Source organism: Suncus etruscus, chromosome 13 (genome assembly GCF_024139225.1).
Source record: "Suncus etruscus isolate mSunEtr1 chromosome 13, mSunEtr1.pri.cur, whole genome shotgun sequence".
Classification (NCBI taxonomy): Eukaryota; Metazoa; Chordata; class Mammalia; order Eulipotyphla; family Soricidae; genus Suncus; species Suncus etruscus.
In genome coordinates, this window is record NC_064860.1 from 54,877,612 (window position 1) to 54,904,834 (window position 27,223).

A 27,223-nucleotide genomic window follows, 5' to 3' on the forward strand; every position below is an offset into this window, starting at 1 on the left:
AATTATTTTTAACCTAATGAATTTATTAAAATTTTTACTTTTTTGTTATTATTTTACATCTGCCATCCAAGATACTTTAGTATTTTAAAACTGTTGGAAATAAATTGGCAAGTGAATTTGACACTGAGACTCGGGTTCTTCTAACCCAAAGGTCTAGTTTGGATCCTCAATATCTTTTATAAATTATCTTTTACTGATTTCAAATGTTTTTATTGGTTACTGGATAATTTTTATGCCCTGACTGTTTAAGATTAATTTTATTCACTGAAATTAAATTTATTTTGTAATAGCTCATTTCTACCTAATTTGAAATCTAAATGTCCACAACATACTAGATTGAACAAGAGTTTTCTATAGAACTTCAAATACTGAGCGGAGAATGAAGATGGTATGGGAAGAGTTAATCATAACGATCAGTAACACATTCTCTTCTTTGGTGGGAAGTTTGGCCTTACTTGTGGATGATCAGAGATTACTCCTATTTGTACTCAGGAATCACTCCTGGAGAGGTTTAGAGGACCTTTGGGAGGCAGAGAGGATTACTGGTCAGTTGCATGGAAAGCATACCTGCTTACTGTAGCTCTGGTCCCAAACCAAGAAAATATTCTAAGCTAGAAAATTCTGGATATATTTATTATCAAGTATACTTGTGTTTGCTCTGGAAACCATATCCAGTTGCCTACTTCGATCATTACAAAGATACATCTCTCCTCAATATTTATTTCATATTGAAATATTTCTTATTAGTGAATTCAATAAATATAAAAAGTGGTATCACTTATAAATTGATAAAACAATGCTTTATCAATCATCAATTAAGAAAAACAAGTTGATATCATTGTTTCTAAATAATTAAAGTATTTATTTAGCTGAAGCAAACTTTTTATCCTTTGAATTACTATATAATGGGAAATATTTCAAATGTATGTCTTAATTATACTGTTAACTAATTGTCATGCAATTCATATTTCTGAAATTCCACCAGTATTAGTTTCAATATATATTTTTTCTTACAATAATAATGCTAGGTAATATCAGTCTTCACTTTTTCAATTATAAGAACCTAAAAAAACACTATTAAGCATACAAAATTCATAAATACATTGATATTTGTGAACAATGACAAAAGTCTAAGACTAATGATGGGCAAAATTTTCTCAATAATAATGATTTTCATATATGTTAAATATATTTATTGTTAATTGTTAAATTAATTATTATTATAATTACTGTTAATTATTAATTTTTTGTTAATGTAAAATTGAGTAAAGTCTATCTTAGGACAGACCATGGTTTATACCCCTGGTGTCCCATATGGCACTCAAGCCAGGAGCGATTTCTGAGCTCATAGCTAGGAATAACCCCTGAGCATCACTGGGTGTGGCCCAAAAACAAGCAAACAAAAAAAAAATGAGCTCGCATATTTCTATATTCTATATTCTTTAAAAACATATATTAAAGTTGATCTAAATAATTACAGTTTGAAATCACCAAGTATTTATAATCAAGTAGCAGACTTTAATTAATACATGCAAGCAAATGAAATACATATTAGGAAAAATATACATAAAAATAGACATTTGCCATGTTGAATTATTAAAAGAATATAAACGTTGAATAGTTTTATTTTAAAGGTCCTTCATTAATTTTTAAATATTCAATTAATCTTTAAGTCCCATTAAATGCCAACAAATAAATAAAATTATGCTGTATATTGAGACCAAGATGGGTATCTAATTATATGGTTAATACTGGTAATTTAAAGGATATAGGCAGTCATACAATACCATATTTAAAACAGTGAAATGTAACTGGCTATCAAATTAATATTCATTATATATGTAATATATATACATACGTATAATAACTCCTAAAAGGAGCATATAGATACAACTATTATCACTTTTGTTAGAATATTCTTAATATTGCTATTTGGGAAATGATTGGTCTAAATGAAGATTTCTCAGAGTAACTGTTTCCCTTCAGTGGAAAAATAAATTATCCTCTAACTTATTAATAATATTAATAAAAATCATCATCTATATAATAGCTCATTATATTCAACACTAGTTTACCTTATTCTACATTACACTCTTTAAGCTAATTTTATCTAAATATATTAACTTATAATTATATATTTACTATTAGATTAAAGAATTTAATAATATCATATTTCTGTTCCTGGAAAAATAAAAAATGTTAAATCTAGCTTATTTTAACCAGTTATAACACTCATATTAACTCAAGCATAATAAATTTTAAATATGCTTGAAAAAATAATACACTATTTCAAAGTAAACATTTTAGATTACCAGAGTTTAGTTGCATTCATTTTTACAGAAAACATAATTTTTCAAAAATCATGAACAGTATTGATGATATTTACTTTATGCTTTTTATCCTGAGAAGTATAATTTTAAGATTTTACATATAGTGACCTGTGATACAACAGGGAAACTTAAAGAAATAGTTTTTTTAGGATGTATTACTGAGAAAATTCTTTACATCCTTTCAGATAGAATTGAAAAGACATTGACAATCTCACCATTTTTTTACTCTCTCACAAAGTCTTTCTTTTCCACCCATCTGTAAATAGTTGGAAATAACATACTATTATGTCCACATTACCTAGAATAACAGAGTAACTGCTAAAAGACAAAGAAAATTTAGAGCTATTTTTGGAAACACTATATTTGATTTCTGCAGAATAGAAATGTTAAGGAGTGTCACATTGTCGAATATACTCACAAAAAACTGATATCAGTCATGATATTTTTCTGGTCATTTTCTTTCTCCTATGAGATCAGGATATCTATTTATCTTCTAGAGCTATAGAACATGTACAGATTTAACTGCAAATAAGATATCAAATGGAACAATCTTGTGAAATATGGGATTTATCTTTTTTTTTTGACCTTATCTTTTTTCTTCCAATCTATGATGAAATTTCTTGGGAGAAAAAATAAAGCAAACCAAATACTCGACTACAACCCTTATTATTGTAGTTGTCATTATTTCTGTTTGTTTTTTTTTGGGGGGGGGGTTTTGGGCCACACTCGTTTGACGCTCGGGGTTACTCCTGGCTATGTGCTCAGAAATCGCCCCTGGCTTGGGGGGACCATATGGGACGCCGGGGGATCGAACCGCGGTCCTTCCTTGGCTAGCGCTTGCAAGGCAGACACCTTACCTCCAGCGCCACCTACCCGGCCCCAGTTGTCATTATTTCTGAATCATTATTACTTTATATACCATCATCTTAGAAAACTAAAATGCCTCACATATTTAGATAATGTATTTGAAACAAATTCAAGTATCCTACTAAAATTTAGAACACTTTAAGTTAGTGTATCAAAATAAATCATAAACTATTTTGGTATAAAATAAAGTATCAAATATTAATAATGTTAAAATTAGGATTGTAGTGCACTGGAAATAGTACATTAGTTAAGGTACTATTATATAATCTTACTCTATATATTTATATATGTATATATTACATTAGTTAAGGTACTCAGGGCTTACTCCTGGCTCTATTTAGGCATCACAACTGGATGTCTCTGGGGACCAGAATACATGACATTTCAGTTTCAACCCCCGGCTCAGTAAGGAAACTGCCCTACTTGTTACACAATTGCTCATGCATACTCCTCATATTTTCATGAATATTACCAATAAATTTTTCTCATTTTGAAATAAGCACGAAATGTCAGGAAAGTCAGAAACTATCTCTACATCTTTTAATTATGCTTATTTAGATACATTTGACCTTTGGATCTTGGTCATTTGTTGTTTTTATCATAATGCTTTAGAGTTGATACAGATTAATAGAAGTTTAGTTTTATTCAATGATAGATTTAACTTGACTCTAGACTTGTAACTGTTTATTATTAATATTCAGTTCAAATACCATTAATATTATATCATTTACACATTGGCTTAAACAGTGGTGGCAATCATTTCTAGATTAATTTGAGAATATTGGATATTAACTTGCTTCAAGAATCATATATGCATGTTTGTATGTTATTTTTATAATATTTTATTTATCACAGGATGATGATTATGGAAAGTATTGCTTTATGAAATAAGTAACTACTATTTATACTGTGGTTAGTTGTATTTATATGACTCCTTTAACTTGGGAAGACAAAAATATTTGAGGCAAATCACCTCTGAGAAATATTCTAACTGCAATACTAAAGCCAATAAATATTTATTATAAGAAAAATAATAGAAGTTTAGTGATAATTAAAATAAATTAGTACTGAATCTATGGGACACAGCAAAAGCAGTCCTGAGAGGAAAATTTATAGCTCTACTAGCACACATCAGGAAGGAAAATGGGGCATACCTTAATATGGGGCATAACTTAATGACGCAGATCAAAAAATTAGAAAAAGACCAACAAAAGAAACCAAAAATAGGGAGACAGAAGGAAATAACAAACCTGAAAGCAGAATTCAATGAAGTGGAAACCCAAAAAGCAAAGCAAAAGATAAACAAAAGCAGAAGTTGGTTCTTTGAAAAAATAAACAAGATTGATAGACCATTGGCAAAACTCACAAAGAAAGAGAGAGAGGGAGAAATCTAATAACCCGTATTAGAAATGAAAAGGGGGAGATCACGACAGAAATTGTAGAGATCCAAAGGATAATCAGAGACTACTTTGAGAAACTTTGTTACTAAACATGAGAACATAGAAGAAATGGATAAATTGTTGGACACTTATAACCTTCCACGTTAAGTAAGGAGGATGTAGCATGTCTAAACACCCCTATCACTACTGAGAAAATTGAAACTGTAATCAAACATCTGCCTAAAAAGAAAAGCCCAGGCCCAGATGGATTTCCTAATGATTTTTTTCAAATATATCAAGAGGAGCTACTACCAGTGCTAGCCAGGCTCTTCCATGAAATTGTAATAATGGGAAAACTCCCAAACAGCTTTTATGATGCCAACATCACCTTGAGATGCTGTCAAAAAAGAAAATTACAGACGAATATCACTGATGAATGCTGATGCACATATCTTCAATAAAATCCTGGCAAGTAGATTCCAATACATCATCAAGAAGATCATAAACAACGACCATGGGATACCAGGAAGCAAAGATGGTTTAACATCTGTAAATATATCAATATCATACACAACATCAACAACAAGAAAAGTAAAAATCACATTATATCAATAGATGCAAAGAAAGCATTTGATAAGGTCCAACACACATTCTTGATCAAAACTCTCAGCAAGATGGGAATGAAGGAACCTTTCTCAATCTAGTTGAAGCCATCTACCACGAGCCAATGGCAAAAATTATCCTCAATGGAGAAAAACTGAAAGCCGTTCCTCTAAATTCTGGTACAAAAAAAGGCTGTCCGCACTCACCACTCCTCTCCAACATAGTACTGGAAGTTCTTGCAATAGTGATCAGGCAAGAAAAAGATATCAAGGGAATCCAGATAGGAAAGGAAGAAGTCAAGCTCTCATTGTTTGCAGATGACATGATACTCTACTGAGAAAACCCTAAAGACTCTACCAAAAAGCTTCTAGAAACAATAGACTCATATAGCAAGGTGGCAGGATACAAAATTAACACATAGAAATCAGTGGCCTTTTTATAAAGGGAAGAGAAGGAAGTCAAGAAGGCAATCCCATTCACATTAGTGACACACAAATTCAAATATCTTAGAGTCAACTTGACCAAAGATGTGAAGGACCTATACAAAGAAAATTATAAAGCCCTGCTCCATGAAATAAGAGAGGACACACGGAAATGGAAACACATACCCTGCTCATGGATTGGCAGGTTTAACATCATTAAAATGGCAATACAACCCAAAGCATACAGATTTAATTGCGATCCCCTTAAAAATACCATGACATTCTTCAAAAAAGTGGACCAAACACTTATGAAATTCATCTGGAATAATAAACACCCTCGAGTAGCTAAAGCACTCCTAGAGAAAAGGAAAATAGGAGGCATTACTTTCCCCAACTTTAAACTGTACTACAAAGCAATACTTATCAAAACAGCATGGTATTGGAATAAAGACAGACCCTCATATTAGTGGAATAGTCTTGAGTTCTCAGACATTGCTCGCCAGACATACAATCACCTAATTTTTTACAAAGGAGCAAGAAATCCTAAGTGGAGCAGGGAAAATTTCTTCAACAAGTGGTGCTGGCAGAACTGGTTAGCCACTTGCAAAAAAGAGAGCATAGACCCCCAGTTAACATCATGTATGAAGGTAAAATCCAAATGGATTAAAGACCTTGGTATCAGGCATGATACCATAAGGTATATGAACAACACGTCAGTAAAACACTCCATGATATTGAGACTAAAGGTATCTTCATGGAGGAAACTGCACTTTCCAAACAAGTGGAAGCAGAGATCAACAGATGGGAATACATTAAGCTGAGAAGCTTCTGCACCTCAAAAGAAATAGTGCCCAGGATACAGGAGTCACCCTCCAAGTGGGAGAAACTATTAACCCAACACCCATCAGATAAGGAGCTAATATCCAAAATATACAGGGCACTGACAGATCTTTACAAGAAAAAAACATCTAATCCCATCAAAAAATGGGGAGAAGAAATGAACAGATGCTTTGTTAAAAAAAAAAAAGAATTACAAATGGCCAAAAGGCATATGAAAAAATGCTCCTTGTCACTAATCATCAGGGAGATGCAAATCAAAACAATGATGATATACCATCTCATACCACAGAGATTGGGATACATCACAAAGAATGAGAACAATCAGTGCTGGCAGGGATGTGGAGAGAAAGGAACTCTTATCCACTGCTGGTGGGAATGCCCTCTAGTCCAACCTCTGTGGAAAGTGATATGGAGATTCCTCCAAAATCTGAAAATTGAGCTCCCATTCGACCCAGCTATTCCACTCCTAGGGATATACTCTAAGAACACAAGAATACAATACAAAATCTCCTTCCTCACACCTGTATTTATTGCAGCACAATTCACAGTAGCCAGGCTTTGGAAACAACCAAGATGCCCTTCAACAGACAAATGGCTAAAGAAACTGTGGTACATATACACAATGGAATATTATGCAGCCATCAGGAGAGATGGAGTCATAAAATTTTCCTATACATGGAGTCTATTATGCTGAGTGAAATAAGTCAGAGGGATAGATAGAGACGCAGAATAGTCTCACTCATCTATGGGTTTTAAGAAAAATAAAAGTCATTTTTGCAATGATCCTCAGAGACAATGAGAGGAGGGCTGGAACTTCCAGCTCACTTCATGAAGCTCACCACAAAGAGTGGTGAGTGAAGTTATAGTAATAACTACACAGAGAACTACCATAATCATGTGAATGAATGAGGGAACTGGAAAGCCTGTCTGGAGTACAGGTAGGGTTGGGTGGGATGGAGGGAGACTTGGGACATTGGTAGTGGGAATTTTGCACAGTGAAGGGGGTGTTCTTTACATGACTGAAACCTAATCACAATCATATATGTAATCCAGATGTTTAAATAAAGGAAAAGAAGAATTAAAAAAATACTTCCAAAAATTTTAGTACTTATTGAAGGTACAGAAAATTTACCATCCCATGATAAAATATGAGTGCTTAAGGAAACATTGGTATAGAAACTAAAAGATGATAAATATGCACTGAGAAAAATAGAAATCATTTATAAGTCCCCCTATTAATTATGAATAGCATTTAATAGTATATAATTTATAGAATCTTCAGTTTTGAACAGTGATGATTTTATTTTATTTACAATAAGTCGCTTACTTATAAAACAATACATGTCAGGCTTCTGTAGTCTCTTACAAAATTAGTGAGTTTTTTGTTGTAGTGTTTTTGTTTTTCATTTGTTCATTTGTTTCTTTTTTTAGGCAGCTTCAACCAGGTATGCTCATGGATTACTCCTGGATCTGTACTTAAAACATTATTCCTGGCAGCCTCTTTAGGATCATATGGAGTGCTGGGGATTCATCTAGGGTTGTCTATGTGCAAGTCAAATGTCCAACTCTCTGTACTGTCATTCTGGCCTCAGTTTGTGGTATTTTGTACAATAACTATCTTAGCTACAGATATTTGTATATGTACAGTTTAATTATATAAAACTATATATATACATATATACACACAATATATAATGCCAACATTAAGGGGTTGGAGTTGTAGTCAGTATGATGCTTGCCTTAATTTGGCCAATCTGGTTTTGTTTCCCAAGTCCCCATAAAATTTATTTTTGTATCACCTGATTAATTCCTATATACAGAGGCAGAAACAATTCCTGACCAGCCTGTGTGAGCCATTCAAAAAGCAAAAACAACAACAAATACTCAGATTTCATGATAATTTACAATTTAGTCTAAATCTATTTAACTATTTAAATCTATTTAACTATTCAACTGCATTTCTCAAAGGATTAATATTCTTTTTATTTAGATTCCAAAAGTTATTAAAGAAAATAAGTGTATATCAGGCTTTAGAGATTCTGCTTAATTTTTTCATTACAACAATATTAACATTGTTATAAATCAAAAAACTAAATTATAATTACCAGAATATTATATTATGTTTTATTATTGCCACTTTGATACAATAAATTTGTGAAAATATAATTAAACTTTTGTATCTATGCTAATTTTTTAATTGACTAATGTTTCATAATAAATGCATTTAAGGAAGTATGAACAATATATAACATGACCCTAGATGTTTTATAAATTTACAAAATATATTTTCATAGTTTTAAATTGAGTATTACTTAATATGCAATTTTTTTTATTCTTACTGAGGCAAATGCTTTTTTATCTTAAAGTCTTGTAAGCTTTTATGACAATTGTGTTATTCATAATAACAATAGAAAGTAGCTTGAATGAATCAAACAATAAAGTCAATATGTTTTCATTGTTCTAATTAATTCATATTAATTTTGGCAATAACTAAGATAACATATAGATTTTTTTAAATTCAGTAATAGAAATTGAGAGTCTAAAGTGATTAATACTTTAGTATCACAATGTATATCTACAACTATAAAGCCATCTTATAAAATATTTATGTACCTATATTCTAATGGAGACAAAAAAGAAATAAAATATAGAAGAGGAAAATATAGCATAAAATGTAATCTTGGTAGAAAAGAAGAAAATGTACACATTCTGGAGTATAGGCAAATATTTTTCATTACATATCTTTATTTTATTTTATTTTATTTTTTAATAATATCTTTATTTATTTTTTAATATAATTTTTATTTTGATCATAGTGGCTTACATATTGTTGACAATAATATTTTAGGTACATATTTACATAAAATCAGGGGGGCTTCCCATCCCCAAATTGTCCTCCCTACCCCTCCGTTTTTGTCCTACCTCCCATTTCCTCTTCCTTCACCCTCAGGGCGGCTAGAATATGTGGTCCCCTCTGTATCTAACCTACTACTTAGTAGTCTTGCATCAGTTTGGTCTTGATGCCTCCCTTATTTCCCTCTGTAAGTGGGGGCAGGGCTAGCTAGTTCAAGTTGCGTGGTTTTGCCTGAAAAAGAGAAAGTAAATAAACTGGGGTAAGGGTCTAATACCCTGAAAATGGGCAGAATCCTTCTAGAGGTTCTCATCATCGATTTGGGAAGTGAATGAGAACAAGAAGGTGAAACACTCCACCAGTACCAAAAGAAGTGTCAAATATCCAGTGAGGACTCCGGTTGTATCGATAGGCACCACAAAAAACAGATTAAAAAAAATAATAAAAAAATAAAAAACAAACAAACAAACAAAAAAAACACGCCGTGGTCTTGAAATAAGAAACATGGCGTAGCACAAAACGAAAGAAGAGAAAGGAAGAGAGAAAAAAAATAAGAATATTTGGGGACAACAATTTCAATAATCACATCCAAACAGAGAAATCGACCAAAATAGCTAGGTAAATAAAAATAATAATAACGATAATAAATGAAGGTAAGATATATATATATATAAAATATTCAAGGTTTTGTGTTTTTTGTATTTTTGTTTTTTTTCCCTCCTGCCCTGGCACAGTAAATATTGGGGTCATTCGAAAAGGAATTCGCTTGCCCTATGCGATATGGGGTTTCTCCGTCCTTGGAGTATAGTGTCATGGGATCAGCTCTTTGCTCAGGATCATTACTCTCCCGGTGGTGTTTTTTTTTTTGTTTGTTTGTTTTTTTTTTTGGTGTGTGGAAGACTTCTGCTCTGTCCAGGGTGATACAATCAGAGCTCTGTGTTTAGAGGTCTCAGTATCTGTACAGATCCTGAGGTGGGACTTATGGTGAAGTCAGTCTTTGTGAATCTAGAGGTTCTATTACCTCAGTGCCATTTTAATCCATCTTCTGTGGTTGGTGGTCTTGGTCTTTGCACTGAACCAAGGATGGCATCTAGGATAGCATCTTTCTTTGTGCTTCCAGAAGCCCCTTTCCGTTACAATTGTCTCTGCCGGACCTTTGGAACTGGGGATCATGCTTATTGTGCAGGTCTTAGCTCAAGCCCTAGACTAGGGCTTTTTTATTGGTCCCAAGATGTATACAGTCTGGTCGTGGTTCTAGCAGCCAGTCATCTGTAAATCACGATCTTGGCTTTTTGGACCTACCAAAGGGTGCCACGTCTTCTGGTTTTGTTTTGTCGTTAGCTGGTAAGGTAGGCTAAACTGCTCTAAGGTCAAGTTGTTCACATTTTCCTCATTGTCGGGATATCATGTTAGAGCTGGCCCTTGTTGTTGACCCTGCAGTATTAAGGCTGTCCCAGATGGAGTTTGTTTCTTGCAACTGTTGTGAAGAGCTGTGCCGTTTCTATGTCTGGGATCCAGGGTTCAAGGCTGGATGAATGGTATCTAATCACCTGAGGTCTAAGTTGATTCCACATGACATATTTTCAAGGTAGGAGATATCCCTGTATTATAAACAACTATGAGTTCCTATCTCTAGTAGATAAGAGCTCTTTTTTTTGTATGTAAGATTTCCCCTTTATTTAGTGTGTCTTTTCATAGGGAAGTGGTGCTCCGTTATTTTGTAGGTGTATTTGGGGTGGACAGAGTGGGTAACAGAAATAGATTGCATACCTAAAAATGATTAAAAAAAAAGAAATAAAAGTATATGTGCCCACAAATGTATATGTAGAACAAACATTTTAAAAAATTAATTAATTAATTAAATTACAAAAAAAATAAAATAAAATGAGTTAGCGAAGTTTTTAAAGGAGCAAAGTGGTGCAAAAGACTACTTTACATTTGGGGGAGAACAGGTAAAGAGGTAGTGTATTACAGGTCTTATTCCTATGTTGGAAGTACAGTTTTTCCCGTTGTCTTTTGGATTTTTCTTGTGGTGTGTGGGTTTGTAGGCATCTTCCAATCATACCCCCTGACCTTCTTCAGATTGGTAAAAATTTTGCGGCAGGGAGGTCTTGGAAGAGTTCTTGCATTGGGGAAACCTAAGTCCGGTTTCAAGAAACAGTCCACGTTAGGGGGAGATGGTAGGGAGGGTCTCGCAGCATGAGTCCACATGGGAGTTGGCTGTCTTTTCTTGCAGGAGACGAGGTGCGGGTTTGGCTGGGTGTCCCCTGGCCTGGGTGCTGTGCTGGTTCGTTGGGTGGGAGGTCGATCTTGATGCCTAAAAGATTAAGGGCTGAGGGTGGAGAGTTTTAATATGGTGGGAGACCTGGATGGGATTGAGGGGTGAAGGGATAGTTGGATTTCTGGGGGGGGGGGAGAAAGGGGAAGGTATATGGGAGGGGTATGAAGGAAGAGAAAAGAGAAAATATTGAAGAAAGAAAGGGAGAAGAGAAAGGGAAAAAAGTAAAGAGAAGAATAGAAGAGAAAAAAAGAAAAAAAAAGTAGTGAGAGGAACAAAGAGAATTGCAAGGGAATACTGGTTTGGTTGAATGTGTTCGATGACTAGAGCCTGTAGTTTAGGTCTGTATGTCGCAGGTACTGCTTTGGTGGACTGACTGGTAACGTGATTCAATTCCTAAATGAAGGTTTAACCTAGAGATAAAGTGTATGTTAAAGAGTTTTCGCGTGGCCATCTCGTAGTGCAGGCAAGGTATGGTATCTCGTGTGGTATCCCGAGTTGCCATCTTAGTTTGTCCGCCCTTTGTATCTAAGGGCGCCTATGAACAGAAAAGCTGAGAGGTTATTTAAAATATAGTAAGGTAAAGGGATTAAAACATAGTGTTATGGTATGTTGCCCTTGCAGTCCGTGAATTCCCGTGGTGTTCTATACTTGTGTTCCTGTTAACGATCTCTAAGGGATTATTGTGGGCCTTTGTTGTAGGAGTCTGATTACATACCTGTTCTCTCTATGTTGCTGTTTCTGTTTTCTTTGTGGTATAATGTGCTGTCAAGAGTTTGCATTGTTCGTTTTTCATGTATTTTGGATACTGCTTCCACGTATATGTTGACTATTACAGTGTTCGGAGTTTCTACCCTGTTGAACCCTGTTATATGATTGTTAGGTATTAGTTGTGTGTAAAATATATGTTCTAGGTATTTCAGAATAGTGCTACCATTCTGTGTTTATCTTTTGTCTTCTGACTTACTTCGTTTAGCATAACATGATCTAGGTCCATCCACGTTGCTGCAAAGTCTGTGATTGTATCATTTCTAACTGCCATGTAATATTCCATTGTGTATATGTACCACATCTTAATGATCCATTCATCCGTTGTTGGACATCTAGGTTGGTTCCAAGATTTGCTATTATACTGAGTGCTGCGATAAATAGTGGGGTGCATACGTATTTTGGAATGAATGTCCTTCCATCTTGTGGGTATATGCCTAGGAGAGCAATTGCTGGGTCAAATGGCAGCTCAATTCTGAGTTCTTTGAGCACTCTCCAGACTTTCCTCCAGAGGTGTTGGACTAGGGGACATTCCCACCAGCAGTGGATGAGAGTTCCTTTCATACCGCATCCCCGCCAGCAAAGATTGTTTCCATTATTTTTGATGTGAGCCATCCTCACTGGTGTAAGATGGTATCTCATTGTTGTTTTGATTTGGATCTCCCTGATGATGAGTGAAGGTGAGCATGTTTTCTTTTTTTTTTTTTTTTTGGTTTTTGGGCCACACCCGGTAACGCTCAGGGGTTACTCCTGGCTATGTGCTCAGAAGTTGCTCCTGGCTTGGGGGACCATATGGGACACCGGGGGATCGAACCACGGTCCGTCCAAGGCTAACGCAAGAAAGGCAGGCACCTTACCTTTAGCGCCACCGCCCGGCCCCGAGCATGTTTTCATGTGTTTGTTGGCCATCCTTCTGTCTTCCTCAGAGAAGTGTCTATTCATTTCTTCTCCCCATTTTCATAGCTTTGTTTGGTTTTGGGGGGCTCAGCTTTCTGAGTGCTTTGTATGTTCTAGATATCAGCCCTTTATCTGATATGTCGAGTGAAAAGATTTTTTCCCATTCTGTTAGCTGTCTTCTTGCATTAAGTAGGGTTTCTTTTGCCATGCAGTAGCTTTTTAGTTTGATGTAGTCCCATTTGTTTATATTTGATGCTAACGTTCTTGCCATTGGTGCTCCATTCTCAAAGACCTTTTTGATATATAGGTCTTCTAGTGTTCTGCCTATTTTATTCTCGATAAACTTTATGGATTCAAGTCTGATATTGAGGTCTTTGATCCATTTTGAGTTGATTTTTGTATAAGGAGTAAGGTATGGGTTGATTTTTACTTTCGTACATGTGGTTTTCCAGTTGTACCAACACCATTTGTTGAATAGGCTTTCTTTGTTCCATTTCAGATTCTTGCCTCTTTTATCAAATATTAGTTGGCTATATACCTGGGGGTTTATGTCTGGGAATTCTGTTCTGACCCACTGGTCTGAGGTCCTGTCTCTGTTCCAGTACCATGCTGTTTTGATTACTATGGCTTTATAGTATAGTTTCAAGTTAGGTAAGGAGATGCCTCCCAGTTTCTTGTTTATCAGTATTTGTTTGGCTATCCTGGGTCTTTTGTGGTTCCAGAAGAATTTTGTGAATGATTGTTCTAATTCTTTAAAAATGGTGTCTGGATTTGGATAGGGATTGCATTAAATCTATATAGGAGTTTGGGTAGGATAGACATTTTGATTATGTTAATTCTACCTCTCCATGAGCATGGGATGTTCTTCCATTTCTTTAGATCGTCTTCAATTTCTTTCTGAAGTGTTTTGAAGTTTCCCTGATATAGGTCTCTCACTTCTCTTGTAAGGTTGATTTCTAGATACTTGATATTTTTTGAAACTATCTTAAATGGAATTGTATTTTTAATCTGTCTCTCCTCAACTTCATTGATTGTATATAGAAACGCTACTGTCTTTTGTGTATTGACTTTGTAACCAGCCACTTTGCTGTATTGGTTAATTGTTTCTAGGAGTTTTACTGTGGACTCTTTAGGGTTTTCGATGTATATCATCATATCGTCGGCAAATAGAGATAGCTTGTGTTCCTCTTTCCCTATTTGAATTCCTTTGATTCCCTTCTCTTGTCGGATTGCTATTGCTAGAACTTCTAAGGTTATATTGAATAAGAGTGGAGAGAGTGGACAGCCTTGTCTAGTTCCTGATCTTAGTGGGAATGCTTCTAGTTTCTCACCATTGAGTATAATGTTGGCTGTAGGCATATCATATATAGCTATAACTATCTTTAGGAAGGTTCCTTCTAACCCTATTTTGCTGAGTGTCTTTAACATGAAAGGATGTTGGATTTTGTCAAACGCCTTCTCTGAATCGATTGATATGATCATGTGGTTTTTGTCTTTCATGTTGTTGATGTGGTGTATAATGTTGATTGATTTGCGTATGTTGAACCAACCTTGCATTCCTGGTATGAATCCCACTTGATCGTGATGTATGATCTTTTTGATGAAGTGCTGGATTCGGTTTGCTAAGATTTTGTTAAGTATCTTTGCATCTATGTTTATTAGTGAGATTGGTCTGTAGTTTTCTTTTTTGGTAGTGTCTTTGCCTTCTTTGGGAATGAGTGTGATATTAGCCTCATAAAAGGAGTTGGGGAGGATTCCTGTTTTTTGTATGGTTTGGAAGAGCCTATGGAAAAGTGGTAGTAAGTCTTCTTGAAATGTTTGATAGAATTCACCTGTAAATTCATCTGGGCCTGGGCTTTTGTTCTTAGGGAGTTTTTTAATTACATCTTCAATTTCCTCTGAGGTGATTGGTCTGTTTAGGATTTCTAGATCTTCCTTTTCCAGTCTTGGAAGAGGGTGTTTGTCCAAGAATCTGTCGAATTTCTACTGGGTTTTCTAGCCTAGTTGAGTATAGTTGTTCATAATATGATCTCATGATATGTTGTATTTCTTGGGGTTCTGTTGTAATCTCACCCCTTTCATTTGTGATCCTACTGATTAGGGTGTTTTCTCTCTTTTTTTTTTGGTGAGTTTTGCCAATGGTTTGTCTATCTTGTTTATTTTTTCGAAAAACCAACTCCTGGTCTCATTGATTTTTTGTATTGTTTTCTTAGTTTCGATGTTGTTTATTTCTGCTCTGGTTTTTATTATTTCTTGCCTTCTGATTGTGGTTGGATTTCTCTGTTGCTGTTGTTCCAATTCTTTGAGGTGATCTTTTAAACTGTTGGTTTTGTTGTTTTCCTGTTTCTTGACATAGGCCTGTATTGCAATGAGTTTCCCCCTAATTATTGCTTTTGCTGTGTCCCATAAGTTTTGACATGTTGTCTCTTCATTGTCATTTGTCTCAAGGAATCTTTTTATTTCTTCCTTGAGTTGTTCTTTGATCCAGCTGTTGTTGAGCAGCATGTTGTTTAAACTCCAGGTATTAGTTTTTCTCCATTGCTTCTTCTTGATGTCAATTTTGACCTCTGTTTCATAGTGATCTGAGAGGGTACTTCTAATGATCCTTACCTTTGTGGTCTTATATAGGTTGGCTTTGTATCCTAAGACATGGTCTATTCTGGAGAAGGTTCCATGTGGGCTTGAGAAGAATGTGTATTCTGCTTTCTGGGGATGGAGGGATCTATATAAGTCTATTAGCCCTAAATCTTCTAATTTTTTATTCAGAGCTCTTATTTCTTTGCTATTTTTCTGTTTGGTGGATCTGTCCAGTGGTGATAGTGGAATATTGAGGTCCCCTACTATTATCACATTTCCCTTCATGTGTTTCTCCAGGTTTGCCAGTAGTTGCCTCACATATTTTGCTGACTCTACATTAGGTGCATAGATATTGACCAGGGTTAGTGTTTCTTGATCTAATGTTCCCCTGATCAGTAAGTAGTGACCCTCTTTGTCGCTGATCACTTTCTTGATGTTGAATGCAATTTGGTCTGATATAAGAATGGCTGTCCCTGCTCTTTTTTGTTTTCATTGGCCTGAATAATTACTTTCCATCCTTTTATTCTAAGCCTGTGCTTATCTTGTAACTGTAGGTGTGTTTCTTGCATACAGCAGAAGTCCGGTTTATTTTTCCTAACCCAGTTCTCTACTATGTGTCTTTTAATTGGAGAGTTTAGTCCGTTCACATTTAGGGAAATTATTGATAGAGAGGACTGTTGTGCAGTTGTATTGTGTGGCATGGTTGTTGTTACAATCGGGGGTTTGAATTGTGTAATTCGTCTCTGAGTAGGTCGCTTAGGATCGGCTTAGTTTGCACAAATAGTTCAAGTTCGTTCATATTTGAGAATGTTTTTAGTCTGCCCTCCCATATGAATGATAGTTTTTCTGGGTATTGGACCCTAGGTTGGAAATTTCTTTCATTCATTCGTTCAAATATGTCATTCCACTGTCTTCTTGCTTGAATTATTTCAAATGGTAGATCTGGTTTGATTCTTATGTCCTTTCCTTTGTACTTGAGGTTTTTTTTTTCTCCCTTATTGCTTTCAGGAGTTCCTCTTTCTCTTTTTTTTGCCATTTGGATTATTATGTGTCTTGGTGTTGGCTTATTAGGGTCTATTTTATTAGGGACTCTCTTGACTTCCTGGATTTGTCCTGAAGTGCCTTTCCAGAGGGTGGGGAAGTTCTCAGTTATTATCTCCCTAACTACCTATTCTTCCCCCTTCCCTATTTCCTCCCCTTCTGGTATACCCACAATTCTTAGATTGTTTCTTTTGTCCTTGTTCATTAGATATTGGATTTTTCCTTCCAGTGCTTTGCCTTTAATTTCTTTGTTGGTTTCTTGATCATTTTTTGATTGTAGTTTTCCTTCGAGTTCTTCAATGTGCTTCTCCAACTCTGTGTTTCTGCTCGTAAGGCTTGTTACTTTGTCTTTTAAGTCCTTCACTTCTTTTTGTATGGAATCTCTCATGTTCTTTGACATTTCTTCTTTAATTTGGCTGATTTGTTCATCCATGGCTTTCTTATACTCGGTTGTTAGGGATTCTTTCATTTCTTTTAGTAATTCTTGCATTTCCTTCCTCATGACCGCTTTTAGGTCTTCTTCCCATGGATCTGTGCGTTTTGGTAGACTTGGAAACTTGATAGGATTTGTCATGTTGTCTCCAGTTATTAGGGATCTCCTTGATTTACGCATAATTCTTTGTATTTAATGGTGTGTTTTGGAGTGCTGTGGTTTCTAATTTCGGCCTGCTTTGGTCTCCTTCCTGAAGGTGTTTCTAGAGGGTGCTGTTGGGTGAGCTTGTTGAACCTAGCTCTTTCTCCTCCCCTTTGCTACCTAGAGTTCAGTCTTCCTGTAATAGGTATTGTTGCTTTTCTATTCCTTATTTCTGTCAGCAGTGCAGTTCCTCTTCTGGCCACAATGGTTGCTGGTGCTGTTGAGCCTAGTTCTCAATCCCCCCTCCTTTCCCTGGGAGTCAGTGGAGCTCCGCCCCCTCCAAGCCTCTTGAAGGGGTTCTCTCAAACCGGCCCTTAAGGCTCTGCCCTCACCCTTGGGGAGTCCCTGGTCCGCTCCAGGGCCCAAGGGGGTGGACAGCTCTAGGTCACCTAAGGGTCCAGATGGCTGGCCCTATCTCCCTGGTCTATTCGGGTCACTCAACTTACCTTTCCAGGCGTCCACCCAGGGGGAGGGACTCACCCGAGTCTCTCTTGGCGGTGCACAGGGGTTCTGATGCCGGGCAAAGAGAGAGACTCACCAGTGTCTCTCTTAACGGCGCTGGGGTGCTGTCGCCGGGCAAAGAGAGAGACTCCCCCGAGTCTCTCTTAATGGCGCTGGGGTCCTGTTGCCGGGCAAAGAGAGAGACTCCCCCGAGTCTCTCTTAACGGCGCTGGGGTCTGTCACCGGGCAAAGGGAGAGACTCACTTGAGTCTCTCTTAATGGCGCTGGGGTCCTGTCGCAGGGCAAAGAGAGAGACTCACCCGAGTCTCTCTTAATGGCGCTGGGGTCCTGTTGCTGGGCAAAGAGAGAGACTCCCCTGAGTCTCTCTTAACGGCGCTGGGGTCCTGGTCGCCGGGCAAAGAGAGAGACTCCCCCGAGTCTCTCTTAATGGCGCTGGGGTCAATAATATCTTTATTTAAGCGTCATGATTACAAATAATTTTTATAAGAGAATCAAAATGTACTTCATCTTTTTAAGGTGAAATTTAATAAAAATTTTAAATTGAAAGGAAAACTGTTGGGTATTACATTGACGAAATAATTACTGGTTGTTGATTAGTTAAAACAATTAGTATAATAGCTAGAAGAGAGTTTGTCTTATAATGTAAGTAAACTGGAAAGTAAGATCTTATTTATCTAACTATAAGGTGGTGCATTTCTAAAGTTAATGTTGTAAGAATTTGCACATTTTTTCTGAGTAAAATGGGAAGGCATTACATTTCTGTAGAAAAGTGATATAAAATTTTCAGAACAATCATTCTGCTCCTTTATAGACAGACTGTGACTTCAAGAGGCACCATGTGAACCACCATTAATATGGTAACCAACCTAAAGGAGAGACAGGAGTGTAAGTGTGCTCAGTACTGGCCAGGCCAGGGCTGCTGGACCTACGAGAATATCCATATGTCGGTAGAGGATGTGACTATTCTTGTGGACTATACTGTGTGGAATTTCTGCATTCAGGAAACCAAAGCGACTCATCAGTCAATACACTTCACCAGCTTGCCAGACTTTGTGTGTCTTTCAACCCAATTGGTATTTTCAAATTCCTCATGAAGATGAAGGCCTGTAACCCTTAGTATGCAGGAACCATGATTGTCCACTGCAGTGCTGGTGTAACCATATAAGCACCTCTGTTGTCATCGATGTCATGCTAGACATGAGTAGAAGTTGGACGTATATGGCTTTGTGAGCCAGACTCGGGCACAGTGCATCCAGATGGTGAAAATAGACTTGCAGTATATCTTCATATACCAAGCCTTTCTAGAGCATATAGTACGGAAGTGACCTCTCTAGAAATGCATCTGCAGAAAATTTACAACAAAATCACAGGCATCAGCAATAAAGGTTTAGAAGAGAAATTCAAGAAATGAACATCTATCAAAATTCAAAATGACATTATGTGAACTGGAAATCTCCCAGCTAATATGAAGAAGACTTGGGTTTTACAGATCATTACATATGAGTTCAACAGAGTGGTCATTCCAGTTAAGAGGGGTGAGGAGAATATAGTATGTGCATGCTTTCTTTCTCCAGAAGGATTCTTATAACTCCAGCCAGAGCCCTCTTCTCCATACGATGGACACTTCTGGAGAATGGCCTAGTAATGGAAAGCCTGCTCTATAATTATGCTAATGAAACTGGAAGAGAGAGTTCAAGAGAAGTGTGCTCAGTACTGGCCTTCTGATGGACTGGTGTCCTGTGGAGTCATCATAGTGGAGCTGAAGGATAAAGAGGAATGTGAGAGCTAGTCTGTCAGAGACCTCCTGGTCATCAACACCAGGGAGAATAACAGCAGGCAGATCCGACAGTTCCACTGCAATGCTGGCCTGAAGTGGGCATCCCCAGTGACAGAAAGGGCATGATTAATATCATCGCAGCTGTGTAGTAGTGGCAGCAGCAGTCAGGAAACCACCCCCATCACTGTGCACTGCAGTGCCAAGGCAGGGCGGACAGGACCTTCTGTGCTCTAAGCACTGTTCTGGAATGGGTAAAAGAAGAAAAGATTTTGAATGACTTTCAAATGGTCAAGAACCTACTGCTGAAGAGGCCACAAATGATTCAGACACTGGAAACATACGAATTCTCCTACAAGGTGGTTCAGGAATATATTGATGCATTCTTAGATTATGCCAACTTCAAGAGGCGATGAGGTCCTATAGTTATAATTGCCTTTAATATTTTGTAATATTTTGTTTTGTTAGTATACCCAAATTGTGTATATACATTATAACTGTTATAGAAATCGGTACACAGGGCTCTATTATCTATTACATGGAGAATTTTTATGTAAATGTGTTAGCACTGATTAAATAAAGTAGCATGTAAAAGTAGCAATAAAATAATTATATTCACCACCCATTAGAACTGAATACATTATCCTTTTATAGGTAGGGTAAACATACCTAAAAGTATATAATGTTATAAGACTGGACATATGCTCAATATATGTTTGTTTAATAATGGCAAAAACTGTTTTTTAATATATTTTTAATTAAACACCGTGATTATGGACAGAATTGTAGTTGGGTTTCAGTCATAATAAGAAAACCCCCCGAAAACTCTTGACTATATTGTCATTTTAATAATTTTCAAATAGCAACATATGGAAATAGCAAAATGATCAATATTTATATTTGCATATATACAGGTACATATTTAAATAAAAAAATTAATGAATCAATTCCCAAAGTTACAGTTTATTAATGTGGAGTATGGATGATTTATGATATTCTTAAAATGCAAGTGTTGCCTAATTTTATAATTTCTTCAAATAAATAAGATATATTTTTCAGAGATCACATAATCGTGATTAAAAAAATGAGTTGGGTGCAACCTTGATCAGTTTAAAGCAAACATATCATCTACAACTACAGATCTGAGATTCATTGAAATATGCAGCAAATAGTTAATGATTATTTATTTCCAAAAAATAAAAATGACAAACAAAATAATTATGAGAAACTAAAATAATGTTAGAAAACATGATAAATGCCTAAGTAGGAAATAATATGAGATCAATTCTTCTATAGAGCCAAAACAAACAAGATAAGAATTTCTTGGAACATAATGGTTTCATTTATTATTATATAATGTATTATGCGATTGTGTTTCTTAGCGATATTTTTTCCTCTAACATGTTAAGAGGGTTATTTCTGCTCAACATATAAAGTGAGCACATTTGATTGTCTTCATCTTGTACTATTTATCTAGGTCCATCAAAGATAATTCCTAGATCTGAACTCTGGGACCTATTATTTAAATAAACTAATAAATTTTAATAAAATGTTAAAAATAGAGGCAACAGTTATTTTGATGATACTGATCAGCTTTGAAAAATAACTTCATATCAGTAAGCAACTATAATTGAGTCTATGACTTGACCAAATTTAGTTTGTAGTTCATTTATTTATTTATTTAGCTTCTTGGGCCACACATTGCAGTGCTTAGAGGTTACTTCTGACTCTAGGAATTACTCCTGACTTTAGGAATTACTCGTGGCAGTGTTCAGGGACTGTATGTGATGCTGGGAATTGAATCTGCATAAGCTTTATACAACACAAATACCCTTTCTGCTGAGCTATCACTCCAGTCCAGTCATTGTTAAGCCTTAAATCATTCTTATGTGCACCTCTCTCAATTATTGGAGGGACCAGGCAGAATTTGCAGGTCATGATAATCAGAAATACCTGCTGGCATATAATTTTATGCAGCACCTAAGATATCCCAGCCTGAAACTGGCAAAGAAGGAAGGGAGGATGCAGATCTCATTCTCTCATTCAGACACTAGAAGTTCCACATGATGCTTAAATGCCTGGTGACCTCCAACTGTGACTTTTCACACTAAGCAATAACTTAGTTTCTACTTAGTGTATTAGTTTCTGTGTTAGCACTAGACTTCAAATCATCTGATTAAGTGTGTATGTGTCTGCATATAAATAAGGTAACAGAATACCTCAGCATTCTAGGTAAATATTCTAAGAGTAAAGATTGCAGTCTACAGATCTGATATAAGGCTTATACAGAAAGCCAAAGAAAGACAGGCATTGCCACACAACTCACAGTTAATAAGCCATGTTAAAAACTGAGGAAACAGATTTTCTAAAAATTATTAAATAAGTTTAAAAACAAAGGAGGATGTTACACACACACACATATATATATATGTATATATATGTATATATATATATATATATATATATATATATAAATATATATATATATATATACACTGTTTGTTTTTTTTGGGTCACACCCGGCAGTGTTCATGGGTTATTCCTGGCTCTGCCCTCAGAAATCGCCCCTAGTAGGCAGGGGGACCATATGGGATGCTGGGATTCGAACCGCCATCTTCAAGCCAACTGCCCTACCTCCATGCTATCTCTCTGGCCCCAGGAAGATGTTGTACTACAGCTGAATAGTTTGTATGAAGGAGTTTTAAAATTCTAATAGAAAATTGTTTACTCATTTATTGGTGTTTTTGTTTTTGGGTCATACCTAGTGTCACTCATCAATTAATCCTAAATCTGTACTCAGAAATTACTCTTGGCAGTGCTTAGAGCACCATAAAGAGATGCTGAGAATCAGCTGCATGCAGGGCACCAAGCCTACCCTCTGTACTAACACTCTAGTCCTACTTTTTTTTCTCCATTTTCCTTTTTTACAGGGCTTACATAAGCAGTGCTTAGTGCTTCCACTAGATTATATGCTCAAAGGTCAATTCTGTGCAGGCAGGGTGGGGAGAGGGAGGACCATATGTGGTTCAGGGATTGAAGCTACTTCATCTATTTAAATAACAACTAACTGCAAGGTAAGTGACTTAACCCCTGTATGATCTCTTCAACTAACGCAGATTATTTTTCAAACCATAGATACAAGCTAAATTAAATAAAATGAATAGAACCTAGACATGAGAAACAGTACTGTCAGTGAGGAAAAATTTTGAAGAACAGAAGTAAACTTTGAAAATATAAAAGGAACCAGAAATGGGTTTCAGGTATGATAAAGTGATAACAAAACTGTTAAGAGTAGATTGTTTTAAAGTAGAGAGCAACTGCAATCCACCACCACCAAAGTGACCCTCCACAACTGAAGGCATGAGTTTTACCCCTACATCATCTTTACTGTCTTGAGATATCTATTTTTAATTTAGCACATTTTTATTCCTTTGTTTTGTTTGTTTGGTTTTGGTTTGGGGGCCACAACCGGTGGTGCTCAGGGGTTACTTTCTGATGCGCTAAGAATCGCTGTTGGCTTGGGGGACCATTTGGAGTACCTGGGATTGAGCCAAGTTCTTGCTGGATCAGCAGCTTCAAAACAAACACTACAGCTGCGCTATCACTCTCGCCCCATTATTCCTTTATATTTTATAAATTTCTTTATTTTTGTTTTGGGGATCACATTAACTGGTGCTGACATTTTACTCATGACTGCAACCAGGGATTGCTCATGGAGACAGTCTGGGCAGCATAGGGGATAAAGATGATTTAACCAGTGCCAACACATGCAAAGCACCCAACATACTGAACTATTAATCATGCCCAAAATTCAGCACATGTTTAATTTAATGTAAAACACAACATATTTGGTGTATTTTTAAGACATGAGCATTAACATAAGTGAATGTGAAAAATAATGCAGTTTCCATAATAAAAATTATGACATATTTTTCAATGTAAATATTATTATAGAAAACATTAATATGGATTGACTACAGAAGTGCCGTAACAATCAGATCAGATTGTGTAGTTTTCTTTTGTGTAAAAAATATTTAAAGTTGCTCCTCTATTGCAGTGTGCCTCTTGTAAAATAATGAAAATAATGCGTTGTTACTTTCATAATGAATATTCTCATTTCCCGATAGATGTGTGTCTTTTGACATTTTCTTATCAGCTAAAGGTGCAACTCTTTGTAGATCATTGTTGAAGTAATTTTTATCTGGAATAATCTTCTGAATATCTATTTAAATATATCCACATGTAAAACTTATAGATTTACAAAGTAAAATCTTATCAGCATTGCATTTTCTGTCTGTTTTATTTGAAATATGTATACTGTGGAAATACTTTACATAAAATAAAATTTTACCATGCAATTGAGAATACAATTTGAATGCAAGCAACAGAAAACAGGCATGGCAATCTCAGGAAAGATCACAGAGAACAAGAATAGTGTGAATGGACAATGTATTCCCACTCAAGAGAATCCTCTATTTGGATGCATTATAGATAGACACACTTCTTTCAGAGGAGATTAGAATGATAACATGCTAAAGCAAATATGATCAGCTCTCAGGATCTATACACAAAAATAATAAAAACAAAATAAGACCGATACTCATATGTTTACACATACAACATAAACAATGATAGTAATAGCTATACAAAATAAATGTCAGTAAAAAATAGTAGTAGATTGGAATATAGTTCAGTGGTAGTCTTTTTCTTGCATATGAAGGCTCTATGTTTAATATCAGATGCAAATAAATTATGCAAGAAGTTAGAACCAAAAATAAAACAGTTTAATATACATCTGGATAGCATGGTGTGCCCTATGAAAATATGTAATTAGTTAGCAGGTTATCATATATTTTATGATTATTATTACATAACTGTCTATGTACATATGATTTTAATTATAATCCTATTAAATTAAACTTTGTATATAACTTTTTAATTATTGAGCATTAACTATATTTATTTTATTTAATATATTGTGAATCTCTTTTCATTGTTTGTTTTAGTTTATTTTGTTTTGGGGCCTTCAACAGGAAGAGCTCAGAGAATACCATTTGCTCTGAACAAAATGGTAGCTTCTGAAATTTGGATGATCATATGAAACATTGAGGATAAAATCCTAGTAAGTTATATGCCAGAAAAATGTCAAATATTTGTATTATTTTTAATTACATGAATGAAAATTCTACAAAAATAAATATATCAACTCTTTAGAGCTAGGAATATGAAGAGCAGTACGTTTCCTGCTTTGATCCTTGATTTTGTACATTTGCAGTAAAAATAACTGCTGATCTAGGACAGACAGTGGTTCGATTTCTGGCATTCCATATGGTCCCCAGAGTTTGCCAGGGGCGATTTTTGAGTGCAGAGCCAGGAGTAACCCCTAATCACCACTGGGTGTTAACCAAAAAAACAAAAAAAAAAAAAAAAGAAAAATAAACTTTCAAAAAGTTTACTATAACTTCTCAAAAGTTATCTCCCCTAATGATGAAGTATACCACCAACTGAAATTCATTCTTTTAGGGAATAGAAGTTATTCTGACAATGCATTCAGTGGTCATCAGTCCTTTGAGTAATGGTTTACCACTCATCTCTCTATTGTGGGGAAAACAGTTCATTAAAAGGTTCCTTATGTAGATAATTTACTGGAAAAAATAAAAAGAAGTTGCTCAGTTTTTATTTACTGTCCTACATCTACATTACAGCAATGGTATATGAGATAATGTTCAAAGATTTCATCGAATGTTTAAAGAATTATTAAATGCAGCTTTAATCTATGCATCGAGTTTTAAATTTTTTTTTATTATTTGATGTCATTGTAAAAAAAACTGCTGTAAGAGTTGGAAACTCTGCACCTGTTTGTGTGTGTATATATATTTCAATATTGGCAATATATACATACATATATATATGTATGCATGTGCTGGGAATATACAGAAATATATATATGCATGTGCTGGGAATATACAGAAAAAACTGCCTACTTTAAAAGAAAAAAAAAACAGGATCGAGCATAATTTGTTTGCCTTGCACACAGCTGATATAGATTTTGTTTTGACAATCTATGTGCTCCCTAGAGAACAGCCAGGACCATCACCAGATAAAGAAAGAAAGGAAAGAAAGAAAAAAGAGAAAGAAAAAAAAAGAAAAGAAAGAAAGAAAGAAAAGAAAGACAGAAAGAAAGACAGAAAGAAAGAAAGAAAGAAAGAAAGAAAGAAAGAAAGAAAGAAAGAAAGAAAGAAAGAAAGAAAGAAAGAAAGAAAGAAAGAAAGAAAAAAGAAAGAAAGAAAAAGAGAGCCAGTAAGGAAGGAAGGAAGGAAGGAAGGAAGGAAGAAAAAAAGAAAGGAAGAAAGAAAGAAAGAAAGAAAGAAAGAAAGAAAGAAAGAAAGAAAGAAAGAAAGAAGAAAGAAAGAAAAAAGAGAAGAAAGAAAGAGAAAAAAAAGAAAGAAAGAGAGAAAGAGAGAGAGAAAGAAAGAAAGAAAGAAAAAAGAAAGAAAGAAAAAGAGAGAGAGAAAGGAAGGAAGGAAGGAAGGAAGAAGGAAAGAAAGAAAGAAAGAAAGAAAGAAAGAAAGAAAGAGGAAGATGAAAGAAAGAAGGAAGGAAGGAAGAAAAGAAAGAAAAAGAAAGAGGAAGGAAGAAAGAAGGAAGGATGAAGGAAGGAAGGAAGAAAGAAGGAAGGAGGAAAGAAAGAAACAGAAAATAGGAAGTAAGATTATAGGAAAGAAGGAAAGATGATGATAATTGTGGAAAGAAGGAAGACAGATGAAAATTTTTTCCATATGTTTATTTTTCTCTCTCAGCTACAATTGTAATTGCAGTCTTTTTACTAGGTAATGCTTGAAAGTAAGGCAAATTATAGATATTGTAACCTGTAGCTATAAATAAAATTTGTCAACTTGTTAGTATGCTGGAGAAAAAATTGACAGAAATAAAATATACATTAATTATGTAAAAGTTTGAAAATTGGGTAACATAAAGATCATTTGTTAATGCATACTCTTTTCAGGTAGAACTTAAATTAGATTTATATTAAAATTTTATGTGAATACATATATACATGTGGATGTATACATTTGAGGTACTTCTTTGGTAAGGGCAAAAGTAAAAAGCTAGTTTGCTCATATCTTTTTCTTTTCTTAAAATTGCATATTGGTACATTACACACAATGACAAAACCTGTGCTCAACATTATGACCTTTTTAGGGCTTCATGAACCTTAAGTGATGAACTGTAATACTGGTGTTCTAATAAGTAGACAACATATTTATCCCCTACCATGTTATTTAATATCTCAGCATATGTTACATAATTAAGCGTCCCATGTTCAAATTATGCCCTCTTTCTTTATGTGAAAATGTATTGTAGTGTACTTTGAGCATTGTTTACAGGTTAACTTAATTTCCAGTATCTTAACCCTCTTATTATTACATGATTTAAACCTATCAAAACATTTCTTTTGTAAACTTGAGATGTATATACAAAGATTTGAACCACACTTAT

At 35.2% G+C, this 27,223-nt stretch overlaps 1 pseudogene; it reads left to right on the plus strand.

The window, feature by feature from the left end:
- Positions 1-18,791: 18,791 nt before the first annotated feature.
- Positions 18,792-20,139, plus strand: LOC126025827 (receptor-type tyrosine-protein phosphatase alpha-like; annotated as a pseudogene).
- The last annotated feature ends 7,084 nt before the right edge of the window (positions 20,140-27,223 follow it).